Raw genomic sequence first — 13,881 nt, forward strand, 5'->3', positions numbered from 1 at the left:
GGGTGCCTGGAGGATATATATACTGTGTGAAATTTCTCTTGCTTTTGTGCTTGCTGTGAACCTATCATGCAATGCCTTCTGCTATCCGGAGAGCAGAATAAACTCTTTCTCTGAACCAACCTCGGTGTCATTTGATTCCTTCCTCCCTGCTCTGGGAGCAACGCTCACCCTACCAATCGGTAAAGTCTAATAAGGCTACAAGACCACTTCCCTACTTTTGCTGCAGCGTTAACCTTCCATATGCAAACATCAAACACAGTGGGAAACTAGAAAAAGGTAACCAGACATAGGCCCTAGGTGACTCCAGCCCTGGTTTCTTGTGACAGCCAAATATATATATAAAATGCACCCAAAAAGCAAGTCGTTTTCACAAAGGCTCACACTACATTACCAGTAACCATGACACTTGATGCAAGGGCAATTTTCCATCTTTCTGTCATCTCCTAAATGGGAGGTTTCTCTTCTTGGAAGGTCAATTTTAGCATCCCCAAGCAATGCTTGTTGCGTAGGTAATAGCAGCTGATATCTGCGGCTTGCCAGATGGCAATCAAACACGAGGGCGTTGCGTAGACGTAACCGCGTCTCATAGAACGTCCCCCAAACTTATTTTTCAAGGAAAGCACCCAGAATCACGTCTGTTCCCTCACTTCAATCTTTTATTTTGATGGGCTTGAAAACTCCCTTCTGCTTCACTTTTTGATTAGTGGTCTTTGCTCTCTTCAAAACTCTTCTTCTCAGGCCAAGAGGGGTCTTTGAAATATCTCTGCAAAACAAAGTTTCACAGAGAAATGAAAATGATCTTGCTGTGCTTATAAAATTAGGTTTCGTTTTATTTTTTTTTGAGGTGTGAGGAGGAGGAAAGATTTCCATCTGTTGAGAAATAGATACCGAGCTTCAGGAAAATCTTGTATAAAAAATTGTGCACAGAGATTTCCATGCCCGCCCCCCTTACAATGTTCCTTCGCTTAAGACAGGGTTATTTGCATTTTCCAACACAACATTCAAAATATGGTAGCAAAAGATCTGAACAATAATCAAGGTGTAATTGATTCAATTGCGCAGAGAGACACATTTTGCTATTGTCAAACAGCATTATTATTGCACTTTGACGGTGCTTTCTCAAAAGATGTTTCAAATGTGTTATGAGTACCCAACATCAGTACTATGCTACGATGGGGCTTTAAACCCTTCCTGCTAAAATGTTCACTTCTCCATATTTATTAGCTTTTTCTTCTGTTTAAGTTTTACATCACATTCTCGAGTTTGCAAAAGGAAAAAGGAAATCCCCTTTCCTCTTTTTCCTACTTTTTCCAGACTGTACACATAACAAATAGTTAAACCTTCAGGTTAGGACTTCTTTTCTGCATGGGAAAAGCAAGGGGGGAAATAAGCAAGGGAAAGGAGGAGCCATGCATTTTCTGAGTATTCTAATCACATGTTCAGCAAATGTCAGGTGGTTTAAGGGCTTACCTAAGGTGGGTGGGACTTCCACATCAGGCATTGCTTGGGGATTTTCAGTGGTGCTTCTGTCTGTCTGGCTCCCAAATTCTGCAGTTGTGAAATTTGTCCAACTGTAATTGTAATAATAAAATTTAAGGTCTTATATATATATATAAAATAAATGTTCATAAATGTACCAACCAAGCACATACATAATCAGCACAGGAAGACCAACCTGAAACCATTTTGACTCCCAAACTGACCAAATGTTTTCTCTGCAAGGAGGGAGGGGGGGTCAGGGAGCCTTCCCATTGTCTCAGGAATTGGGAAATCACCATCTCAAAGGGTGACAGACTACCAGGAAAGGCAATCAGATAAGGCATTATAAGACAGGAAAAACAACAACATTCAAATTTATGTTGTAGACCACCTTTTCTGTGATGTAGGTATGATGTTTGTGGGGGGTGGTCTTGGGTTACACCCCTTCTGTGATGTATATATGATGTTTGGAGGGGTGGTCTTGAGCTCCAGGGCAGGGAATTAAAAATGTCTATATAAGGGCAGGCACACCTTTGTTCTGGGTCCTCCTCCTTTCCTGCGTGTGAGGGGAGCACCCTGTTGCAACAGCTTTAATAAAGATCAGGTTTACTAGCTGCTTTGCTTCTCAATATTCTCTGGTTGGCCTCTGTTATTTTCTCCTACCAATAGGGAACCCACATGAGGACTCTGTACGGGCTCTTGGATACCCATAAGGGAAAAAGGGCAGATTTTGATTTTGTTTACAACATAATATTTAAGGGGGTTTGAACAACCCCTTTGCAAGGAGTTGATCCTTCAGTGAGGCAGCAGCTGTGCTTTGGAACTCCTTTTCAGCAGGTACCAAAAAGAGTTCAATGAATACACCTGCTTGATCTCAATAGACAGGGAGTTCCGAAGTGTAGGTGCCGCCACACGAAGCAAGCAAGTTTTTACAAATGAATTTCGGAGGATGGCTGCGTTTTGGTTCACATGCATTTTTTTAGAAAGTGCAAATTAAGTAAGTTGACCTTGGAGTCCGATGGAATCCGATTTCTCCTCCTTTCCTGCCTGTGAGTCCTTGTGTCCCCTCTCACATATGCCCTGAACGGTGTGTGTGTGTTTCAGTCTTCAATAACAAATTCAAGGTCAGAGAAGGACAATAGCGCCATGACAATTAACATCATCATCCCCTTCTGATATAAACTTGGTGTGCAGCGTGGGAAAGCGACACACCCATTTCACTCCTAAGAACCAGACCGCACATGCATTATGAATGAAACGGTTTGGGATTGCTTAGCGAGGGAGGGGCAGGGGCAGGATATGAATTTTGCAAATAAATGAATCAAATGGCTGAAATCATGTTTTCGTTCCTTGTTCTCAAAGGTTAAGACTGCCAGCCTTTTCCACATCAACATGCCACTGCACTGCAGTGCATTTAGCTGAAGCGATCTGACTACCCTCTAGTAAGATCTTTTAAATCCCAAGATAATACAGAGAGGCTTCAAGTTGTATCCTTTCAGAATGTCAACCATCTGCATGCACTGCTTGAATGATGAGGCTGTCGTTCAGCTTGGTATTTTGGAGTCCGCACATTTGCTGAGGATCTCTCTCTGTGTTGGTGGGGGTCAGGAAAAATGCAGGAGTAGGAGGAGGGGGAAATATATTGGGTGAGCTTTGTTGCTTTGTGCAGGGTTGGATAGTAGCATCCCTTTCAATGAAACAAAGCAAAATGCACAGAGCGCAGGGGAGAAGACAAGCGATCTCTAACAAACATGCTTCCTTTTAATAGCTGGGTTGGTTGTTTATGGGCATGCATCGTTTGGGAAGAGCTGCCATCCATCTCCTCCAGCCACCGCAAAGCTGCATCTGCAACATGTGCTGCCAAAGCCCCACAAAAGAATTACTGTAGAGATAATCGAGGCAGTGCTTCACCTTAATATATGTCCTTTCATTCCAGGGGTATTGATGCAATGGAGTCTTGCTATTTGGCTGGCTAGCCTCTTGGATGTAACAAGGTTTCTTGGGAAGCAAACAGTCATCCACCTAGACAGCATGGGTCCAAGTGGTTTTGCCTTGGTCACACTGCTTCCCCCTGGGGAACCCGCGCTTTAGTGCTGTAATAGGAATTTTATGGTCTTAGATATATGGTAATGTTCATAAGTGTACCAACCAAGCACATACATAGATCAGCACAGGAAGGCCAACCTGGAACCATTTTGATTCCTAAACTGACCAAATCTTTTCTCTGCAAGGTCAAAATGGAAAAGCCTCCCCATTGTCTTTTCCTTCACAAATCCTGCCTTAAGGATATGTCTGTTTGAATAGGGTGTGAGCCTGTGACCTGGCCCAGGAACCAAGTATTTATCACTACAAAAGACTGGCCAGGCTACCCAGGAAATCCAATCAAGTAACCTGCCAGACAAGAGATAAACAAGGACAAGAGATAAACAATATTTAAATTTCTGTTTAGACCGCCTTTTCTGTGATGTATGTATGATGTTTCTGGGGGTGGTCTTGATCTACAGGGTGGCAATTTCAAAAGTCTTTATAAGCCCTTGCGGGCCATTTTTCTGGGTCCTCCTCCTCTCCTGCGGGTGAGGGGAGCACCCTGTTGCAACACATCAATAAAGATCAAGCTTACTAGCTGCTTTGCTTCTCAATATTCTCTGGTTGGCCTCTGTTATTTTCTCCTACCAATAGGGAACCTATGTAAGGACTCTATATGGGCTCTTGGATACCCCATAAGGGCAGATTTTTGTTTACAACAGTGCTAAATGGAAGCAAAAGTCAATCCAGAGAAAAACCCGATGTTTGCTCCATGTCAGTGGCAATGAATGAGTTTACTCCAGAGGAAAGCTGTGGGGAAAAGAGAAGTGGGACTAAGCCCAGAGTCTGGGAGAGTAGCTGGTTCAGATTGGGCTGCTTGGGATACTGCAGGGTATTGTTACAAAAGTCGTGTGCCATCACCACTCTCTGCAAGATCCCTGGGGGTTCCAGGCACTCACCCTGGGTCAATAATATAATATAATAATAATTTATTATTTATACCCCGCCCATCTGCCTGGGTTTCCCCAGCCACTCTGGGCGGCTTCCAACAAAACACTAAAATACAATAACCTATTAAACATTAAAAGCTTCCTTAAACAGGGCTGCCTTTAGATGTCTTCTAAAAGTTTGGTAGTTATTTTTCTCTTTGACATCTGGTGGGAGGGCGTTCCACAGGGCGGGTGCCACTACCGAGAAGGCCCTCTGCTTGGTTCCCTGTAATTTGGCTTCTCGCAGTGAGGGAACCGCCAGAAGGCCCTCGGCACTGGACCTCAGTGTTCGGGCAGAACGATGGAGGTGGAGACGCTCCTTCAGGTATACTGGACTGAGGCCGTTCCTTTGGAGAACTGAGACACGGGAGAGACTGCCACAGCTTTAAGAAATACAGTTGATTCGCCTATTTACACCTTTAGTCAGCATGGAGGGAGTCCAGATCTTACAGCGTGGTCATTTCAAGAGGGGCTGGTCCTCCACAGGAGTGCAGCCAGCCTTCAGCCAGCCTACCCAAGATGGATGCCAGTCTTTCTTCCTCCTCGTACTTCCCAGAACACCCTGCTAAAAGCTCTCTTTTCCTGTCACCTCACACCTGGTTTACCCTGGCAACCTTCTAAATCCCTAGTCTCTGCTCACACCTGAAGGCAGGGAGGACAGTTTTCTTTCATTGCAAATGGGTGCCAATGGCCCTGCATTGTTTCTTAATGGTGCCTAGATTAGCCAGTTAACTTTGCATAGGCTAGCTGAGGAATTCCTCTTGCATTTCTCCCTTCACATCCCAAATAACCAAAAACTTACCATTTATTAATTTTTAGGGTTCAGGGGAGTCTCCAACAAATGTTTTGTTGTTGTTGTTTAGTCGTGTCTGACTCTTCGTGACCCCATGGACCAGAGCACGCCAGGCACTCCTGTCTTCCACTGCCTCCTGCAGCTTGCTCAAACTCATGCTGGTAGCTTCGAGAACACTGTCCAACCATCTCGTCCTCTGTCATCCCCTTCTCCTTGTGCCCTCCATCTTTCCCAACATCAGGGTCTTTTCCAGGGAGTCTTCTCTTCTCATGAGGTGGCCAAAGTACTGGAGCCTCAGCTTCAGGATCTGTCCTTCCAGTGAGCACTCAAGGCTGAGTCAATTCAGTGACAAACCTGAATGGTGTTTTCTCCAGCACCCAACTCTGAGGTAAGTTGTAGGTCATCACTGCCGCCTGTGGAAGCAAGGCCCATAGTTTACTGCACAAACTCTCTAAAGCATCTTTGCAGATACGATTATACCAAACAGCATGGCTTGTACTGTATTGTTTCTGGGGAATTACCACTGGATTAAAAGCAACAAGAACAATTTTGTGCTGTTCCTGGGACATTATAATGCTGGACACTTGGATACTTTGTACGAATTAATGAGAATCATTTATATGAATCATTTATATGAATGAACAGCCTGATATCTGTTAGCAGAGTGTGGGTATGGTCTTTTTTTTTTAAAAAAAGAAAAGTTTTCGGAAAACACCTTTTCACCCAGCACAGATCCAAACAATGGAACTTGCTCACACAAGATGCAGAGATGGCAAGCAAGCTGGATGGCTTCAAAGCACCCAGCTGAAATTCACTGGACCTCTGAAAGCACTGAGACCTACTTTTTGTGGACCCGAGGAGCTTGACAGATGTCACTTCCACTTAAAGGCAAATGATCTGTGCTGGATTCCACTCCCCTGCCCCAAACCCACTACCAAGCGGGTGATGCTTTCTAGACCAGGATGCGTGCGTTATCTGTGCAGTGGATGCTTGGGTTTCCATAGCAACGAGGATGCAGTCAACCACATCTGCTCCAGCACCTGCCCATTAAACACACAGATAATAGGCGGCTTACTTACTATATTAATTACTAGTTTTGTTCTGATTAGAGTTATTCAGCTTCGTGATACATTAATGGGCTCAAGGGGAAGGAGGGAGGAAAAGGGAACCTTTCTCTAATTGCCAGCATTTCTGTTGAAGGTGCCAGATAACATTATCTTCTAAGATCTCTGGAGTGTGTTTTGTCCTTGTCTGGGATCCACGTCAGCTAATTAACATGAACAATAGGAGAATGTTTGAGGGCAGCAAAGTTGAGGGTAGAGGGAAAAGTCAGATGAGATAAACACAAGGAAAGCTGAGCATCAAAAGGTCTTTGAGTTTAGCACACTAGCGATAGATTCCTGAGAGCATATATAAAAATGGTATTAAGGGTGGCGGGAGAAATGAGTTTGGCTTGTATTTTAATGCCAAACCTACTTAAGCTGTATTTCCTGAACCGTTAAGTGAACACGGTTATCTGCACCTCTCTGAATTTTTGGATGCTGTTCTCCCAAGAGTGCACAAAAATGCAAATCTATCTAAATGGCACCAATGTGCAAAACTACATGACACATTAGGGAGGAATGGTTTGACAAACAGCAGAGGGCAAAATTCTCTCCCCCCCCCATCAAAATTTATCTCCCCCAAATAGTTACGAGGTATAGAAATAGAATAAAACTACATGACACATTAGGGATGCGGGTGGCGCTGTGGGTTAAACCACAGAGCTTAGGACTTGCCGATCATAAGGTCAGTGGTTCGAATCCCCGCGACAGGGTGAGCTCCCGTTGCTCGGTCCCTGCTCCTGCCAACCTAGCAGTTCGAAAGCACATCAAAGTGCAAGTAGATAAATAGGTACCGCTCCTGTGGGAAGGTACAGTGGCGCCTCGCAAGACGAAATTAATCCCTTCCGTGAGGCTCTTCGTATAGCGGTTTTTTCGTCTTGCGAAGCAAGCCCATTGACAGCTTAGCGGATTAGCGCTATTAGCGGTTTAGCGGCTTTTAGTGATCAGCTGTTAAGCGGCTTATCAGCGGATCAGCTGATAAGCGGCTTAGCGGCTTAGGAAAAGGGGGGGGGGAGGGGAAAAAACCCGCAGGAACTCGCAAGACATTTTCGTCTTGCGAAGCAAGCCCATAGGGAAATTCGTTTTGCGAAGCGCCTCCAAAATGGAAAACCCTTTTGTCTAGCGGGTTTTCCGTCTTGCGGGGCACCACTGTAAATGGCATTTCCGTGCTCTGGTTCACCAGAAGCGGCTTAGTCATGCTGGCCACATGACCCGGAAGCTGTACGCCAGCTCCCTCGGCCAATAAAGCGAGATGAGTGCCGCAACCCCAAAGTCGTCCGCGACTGAACCTAATGTTTAGGGGTTCTTTTACTTTTACCTTTAGGCAAAAACCAAGTGGCCCCAGTCAATCAGCCAAATGGCAAAATTCCTACTGGGCCCCTGCTACAAAACAAATGACCCCTAGACAGGCATAGCAAGGCCATAAGAACAACCCTAAATATAGGGTGGGAGGGCGGGTGATTCGATGCATGTTGCAAGAAAGAGAAAGTTCCCAGCAATGTGCAGCAGCTTAAATAGCCCCTCGGTAGCCAATGGTGACCCAACCAGCCAAATTTCTGCCCCAGTAACCGAGGGGCAACCAATGGGGTGTTGTGGCTATCCAAACAGCCCCACCCCACAACAGGGAGGCAGTTTAGGCGATCTCACCACAACACGTGCTCTCCACGATGGAGGACACGATTTCTCACATTGCTGGAATGAGGTGGAAGAGCCCTGGCCAGGTGAGGATATTATTTGTATGGATATGCTCTCCCCCTAACAGGGCTAACCATGGGAGTGTCTCTCAGAGTTTCCTCTCTAGGAAACTTACAGGACTCTGAGTTCCTATCATGTGCCTGTCTAGCAAACACGCATTGTTGGTTTGACTGCATTGTCAATATCCCCTACCAATGAGATGTCTGTGTGAAGCCTGAAAGCTCAGTGCAATAAGCCCTCTCCCAACTTGCATTCCTCAGCAACGGGCGTTCAGGAGCATACTGTCTCCAAGAGTGGAAGAGGAACATAGCCATTGTGGTTGGCCAGCATTGATCTCTGGGCTAAGAGATGCGCCGGGTCCATGCTGGTGATTAATCTCTGCGATGGGCTTTTTCTGTAGGTTCCCCGTGGTAGAGATTAAGCAGCGGTGAGGACTCATCATTCAGGATTTCTCATTTCAAGCTCCAGTGCTCTCAGACTATTGCCAGAATGTGTACGAACAGAAAGCGGGTTATGAACTATGGAGGGAAAATTTAGGACACACTGAAGCGCTGAGTCAAGTAAGTAGTTCTTCCCGGGCAGCGTTTGCCAAACACTTAGAACCAGTAAGGAAAGTGAGAGATTTAAAATAACTGGAGATAACCAGGAGAATGCAAGTTCACAGACCTTACCAGCCTTGCTCAGAAATGCAAAGCTTTTTTTAAAACAAACAAACAAACAAACAAACAAACAAACCCCAACAACAACTAGATTGCCTGACCTGGTTTCCATTTTGTGCTCTCTCTGGATTACAAGGGGTTGAAAAGACAGATACAGTACAACCATTTCGTTTCCAACGATGATATCCTATTTATGCAGTCTTAGCTACAGTCCCGTTAGACCGGAAGTCTGGGATTTAAGTCTGGTTTAGTTACCTTGTGCAGAGCTTAGCAGTTGGAGTTGGCTAGTGTAGCACCCTCTGGTATAAGCCACTGGAATGGCTGGTAGTAGAATGACAATATCTTATTTATATTTATTAGCCAGCTATTTAAAAAGGTAAAGGGTCCCCTGACCATTAAGTTCAGTTGTGGACAACTCTGGGGTTGCGGCACTCATCTCGCTTTACTGGCCGAGGGAGCCGGCATACAGCTTCTGGGTCATGTGGCCAGCATGACTAAGCTGCTTCTGGCGAACCAGAGCAGCGCACGGAAATGCTGTTTACCTTCCCGCCGGAGCGGTACCTATTTATCTACTTGCACTTTGATGTGCTTTCGAACTGCTAGGTTGGCAGGAGCAGGGACCGAGCAATGGGAGCTCACCCCGTTGCGGGGATTCGAACCTCCGACCTTCTGATCGGCAAGCCCTAGGCTCTGTGGTTTAACGCACAGCGCCACTCGCATCCCTGTTAGCCTGGTCCTAATACAGTGGTACCTCGGGTTACAGACGCTTCAGGTAACAGACGCTTCAGGCTCCGCTAACCCAGAAATAGTGCCTCGGGTTAAGAACTTTGCTTCAGGATGAGAACAGAAATCGTGCGGCCGTGCGGCGGCAGCGGGAGGCGCTATTAGCTAAAGTGATGCTTCAGGTTAAGAACAGTTTCAGGTTAAGAACAGACCTCCGGAACGAATTAAGTTCTTAACCCGAGGTACCACTATACAGAGGTGAATTTAGGGGAGTGCAACTAGTTTAGGGGCACTGCAGGGGGCGCAGCAACTATGATGTAGAATGGAATGCAAGAGATGGGGGGATGGGGGTGTTGGCAGGGGGCAGGGTTGGCAGTCTCTAGTACAAACTATAATAGCACTTTTCTTTTTCTGGTGGGGAGCCCACAAAAGCTTATATATTACTTGGCAGTGCATCAGGTTGGCAAGCGTTTGCCCCCCCCCCCATGCCATGTTGGCAGATGAATTTCTCTCTTTAATATCTTTAGGCACTGCTGCGCATAAGTCTCACTTCACATCTGTTGGTGGAATGCCCATCAATTCAGATTACGTGGAGTTGCAGCGGCTGAGAGGCAGCCTCAAGGAAAGCAAAATAGCACAGCCAATATCTCAGATATTGGATTTCGGAAAAGAAAGAAGGTGCTCTCTAAACAGAGGTAGCTCTTGAACAGGGTGTGTGGATTCACTTAGAGATGTAAAGATAAAGATGCAAAGTTCCTGCCCAGATGTGTGAGCTGACCATCCTACCAGCTGGGATGTCTGGCGGAATCCAGCAATGATGATGATGACACTGTTGGTCGATGCCTTGGACCAAAGGATCAAACAGCCAGGCACTTGACTATGTGACTATTCACCTCTTCCAGTGTTGTTTTGCTTTCTCTGATGTTGATACGTTGGCATCAAGACATTCTCTGCTTGCTGCTTCTCTCTCTCTCCCTCCCTCCCTCCCTCCCTCTCTCTCTCTCTCTCTCTCTCTCTCTCTCTCTCTCTTCTCTCTCTCTCTCTGTCTCTCTCTCTGTCTCTCTCTCTCTCTCTTTCCAAGATTAGCCATGTGGGTGATTTCAGGATCTTTTCATAAACACATCACCTATAACCATTTTCAGATCCTGAAGCTGAGGCTCCAATACTTTGGCCACCTCATGAGAAGAGAACTCCCTGGAAAAGACCCTGATGTTGGGAAAGATGGAGGGCACAAGGAGAAGGGGATGACAGAGGACAGTGTTCTCGAAGCTACTAGCATGAGTTTGACCAAACTGTGGGAGGCAGTGGAAGACAGGAGTGCCTGGCGTGCTCTGGTCCATGGGGTCACGAAGAGTCAGACACGACTGAACAACTAAGCAACAACAACATAGCCATTTTGTCAAGTTCGGTGACTTTCTAAAATTAGAACAACAACAACAACTTATTTCTTGTACCCTGCCCATCTGACCGGGTTTCCCCAGCCAGTCTGGGCGGTTGCCAGCTAAATATAAAAGAACACACCAAATTAAATGAATATGAAACATTAAACTGAGGAGTAATTTCAGCTGTGCAATAATGCATACCTGGTACAACCGATAATTTTTTTGTAATGCAATTCAACAGCAGGAATGTTGTCCTATTAAGTCTCATGTGTACCTGTCTGATAACTAGATTGTCCTGCTTTTTACCATGATAGGTGAGGTGTTCAAATGACCCCCATGCAAGAAGTGCCAACAGGCCAACTGCTGGCTGTCTGTTCGTTGGAAACTGAGGGAGGCATATTATACAGAGTCAGACTCAAGGGTCTAGCTAGCTCAGTGCTGTCTACATTGACTGGTAGTAGTTTTCCAGGATTTCAGCCCTACCTGGAGATGCCAGGCGTTGACTTGATGGGCCGTTGACCTAATCCTATGTTCTTACTTGAAAGGGATCAGGGACAGAAGGAATTGTTGTTTGTTTGTGGGAGTCTGCTTGAGTGCTGAGAGAGTGGGGTTGTACTGATGAAGAGCAATTGGCAGCATGTTATTATATGCCATTATCGGTGATTTTTCTTTCTCTCTCTTGTAGAAAACAAGAGGCTAACCTTGTTAGGAGATGTAAACACAACACAGAATGGCACAGCACCATGTAGCTGCAGTGCATGCTATCAAAGCCTGATCATATGTTCCTTTGCTTGAGAGCAGTGAAACATGAGGAGGAAAGATCACTTTGAATAGTTCCTTCTTCCTTCTTCATACCAGCAAAAATGGCTTCCAAAATGTCAGGGAACTGACATCGGAGCGAGAGGTGGAGGCAAGGCTCCCGAGCGATGCAGGAGAGGGAACCAGCAGAGGGGAAGGAATTCAGCGCAACACCAGTAGAGAAGGGAGGGAGATGGAGGATTCGGAGAGGGGTCTCCAAGACTCTTCGCCCGAGACTAGTGGAGAGAGCACGGGCACGGCTCTGCCCACTCCTTCCTTGTGCAGAAGAGTTCCGCGCAGCGAGAGTAGGCGGAGACTTGGCGTCAAACAACTTCTATGCTGGAAGAGGTTCAAGAAACGCCCACTGACGGATTCTGCAAGCGACTGAATGGCCACGGAGTGAAGGGCTGTCAGCCGAGGCATGGTTAGCCAGGCAATCTTGCCGAAAGTAACGGCAACTTACGCACAAGTAACCCCTTATAACCATTACACAAACAATTAGTTTAGGGAAGTTTTTAATGTTTAATGCTGTACTGTATTTTTAATATTTGGTTGGGAGCAACCCAGAGTGGCTGGGGAAACCCAGCCAGATGGGCAGGGTATAAAGTATAAATAATAATAATTTTGACACTCTTAGCCCTACTCCTTAAAAATTGCCCTATCCATTAAAGAGTAGGTGCTTTAGTAGTACTTGCTGAACTGATGAATGCCCCAAGTGAATACACCAGGGAAGGGGGTCAAATGGTCCTCCCTATATAGTTGGATTTGAGTGCCAATCATCACTGGCCATTGGCTACGCTTGACATTTTGTTATGTTTTTATGTGGTGGAAGCCGCCCAGAGTGGATGGGGAAACTCAGCCAGATGAGTGGGGTATAAATAATAAAATTATTATGATTATTATTAGCTGGTCGGAGGGCCACAGGTTTCCTTGTTCAGGATAAGGCTAGAGCATCCCGAGAGTGCAAAATATTTTCAAGGTATATATATTGAAGAATTGCAAACATGGGTCTACTATTTGAAAGCCATTTTCATAAATAAATTTGCAGGACAGGAATATCATAAGAAAGCTTTATGAGTTCTGGATTTTGCAATAAATAAACACAACCACGTGCTGAATTTGTTCTCTGTCGTGTTATAAACACAGATGTAGATAAATAACCTTTGGTGGATTAAAATATGTAGACTGACATTTCCTCAACATTTTGTACAGGATTGTATGTGATGATTGGTAATGGCTAAAATAATGAAAGTGAACAGAAGAGGAAAGTTGTCTATCACAGGGCTCACATGTCAATTGTTTAGGGCTGGTTAAGAAACTGTAATTCCTAGCAGGAATGATGAGTGGAAATTATTGTCCTGATAGCCCTGCTATGTGTATTCTTCTCCTTTGTTACAAAGAAGGGCAATGGTATTTATTCCGCGCAGCTCAACATCTTGAGCATTAAGCTTGTGAGTCACATATTTGCTAATGCAGTTTTCAGTGCTGTGTTTAAAAGCTGAAAGTCTTAAGGGTTGACCAAGCATTGACGTGCCAATAAAGCAGAAACCTTGATGTGAAAAATACACACTGGATAGCATAAACAAACCTTTTCCATTCCTCTCTGGAAGCAAATATATCTCAGTAAAGTGCTTTTCAGTGGTTATTACTGCTCAGGAAACTCGGGGAGTGAGATATTGGTGGAATAAAATAATGATCTGTGCAAATACGATTAGGAACTACGGTGCTCAAAGGACAAACTGAGACTCATCAAGACTTGGTAACAGAAAGGATGATCCTGGGATATCATCTTCCAATGCCCCTTGGATTTAATATCCCTTTCTGCAGAAGCTGGAAGTTCTAAGACAGGGGTGGGGAAATTATGACCCTCCAGAGGTTGTTGGACCACAACTCCCATCATCTTTGACCAATGTTCTGGTTGGCCAAGGCTGATGGGAATTGGAGTCCAACAACATCTGGAAGGTCAAAGTTCCCCCATCCTTCTTCTCGGAGGTGAGATGAGATGACTACAACTTTCTGGATTTATTTATCAAATTAAGAACAAGCCCTTCCTTCTAAAACACAATCGATAAAGCAATCAAAACATCTTTAAGACAATCCCCAAACAGATGCAGACTGGGAAATATCTCAGGTTAAAAGGCTGGTTGAAAGAAGGTTTTCAATTGATGCTAAAATGACCAAAGAGATGGCCTAATATTCAAGGGGAGAGAATCCCAAAGGGTGGGTGCCATGACA

General features: G+C 45.2%; 1 long non-coding RNA gene across 1 annotated transcript; it reads right to left on the reverse strand.

Moving 5' to 3' along the window:
- Positions 1 to 572: 572 nt before the first annotated feature.
- Positions 573 to 1,824, reverse strand: LOC307213240. The gene is made up of 3 exons (XR_013837452.1): positions 1,676 to 1,824; positions 1,471 to 1,571; positions 573 to 763 (listed from the first exon to the last, which is right to left on the reverse strand). It is a non-coding gene; the product is annotated as an uncharacterized lncRNA (long non-coding RNA).
- Positions 1,825 to 13,881: the final 12,057 nt, after the last annotated feature.

Source organism: Podarcis cretensis (genome assembly GCF_951804945.1).
Source record: "Podarcis cretensis genome assembly, chromosome: 3".
Classification (NCBI taxonomy): Eukaryota; Metazoa; Chordata; class Lepidosauria; order Squamata; family Lacertidae; genus Podarcis; species Podarcis cretensis.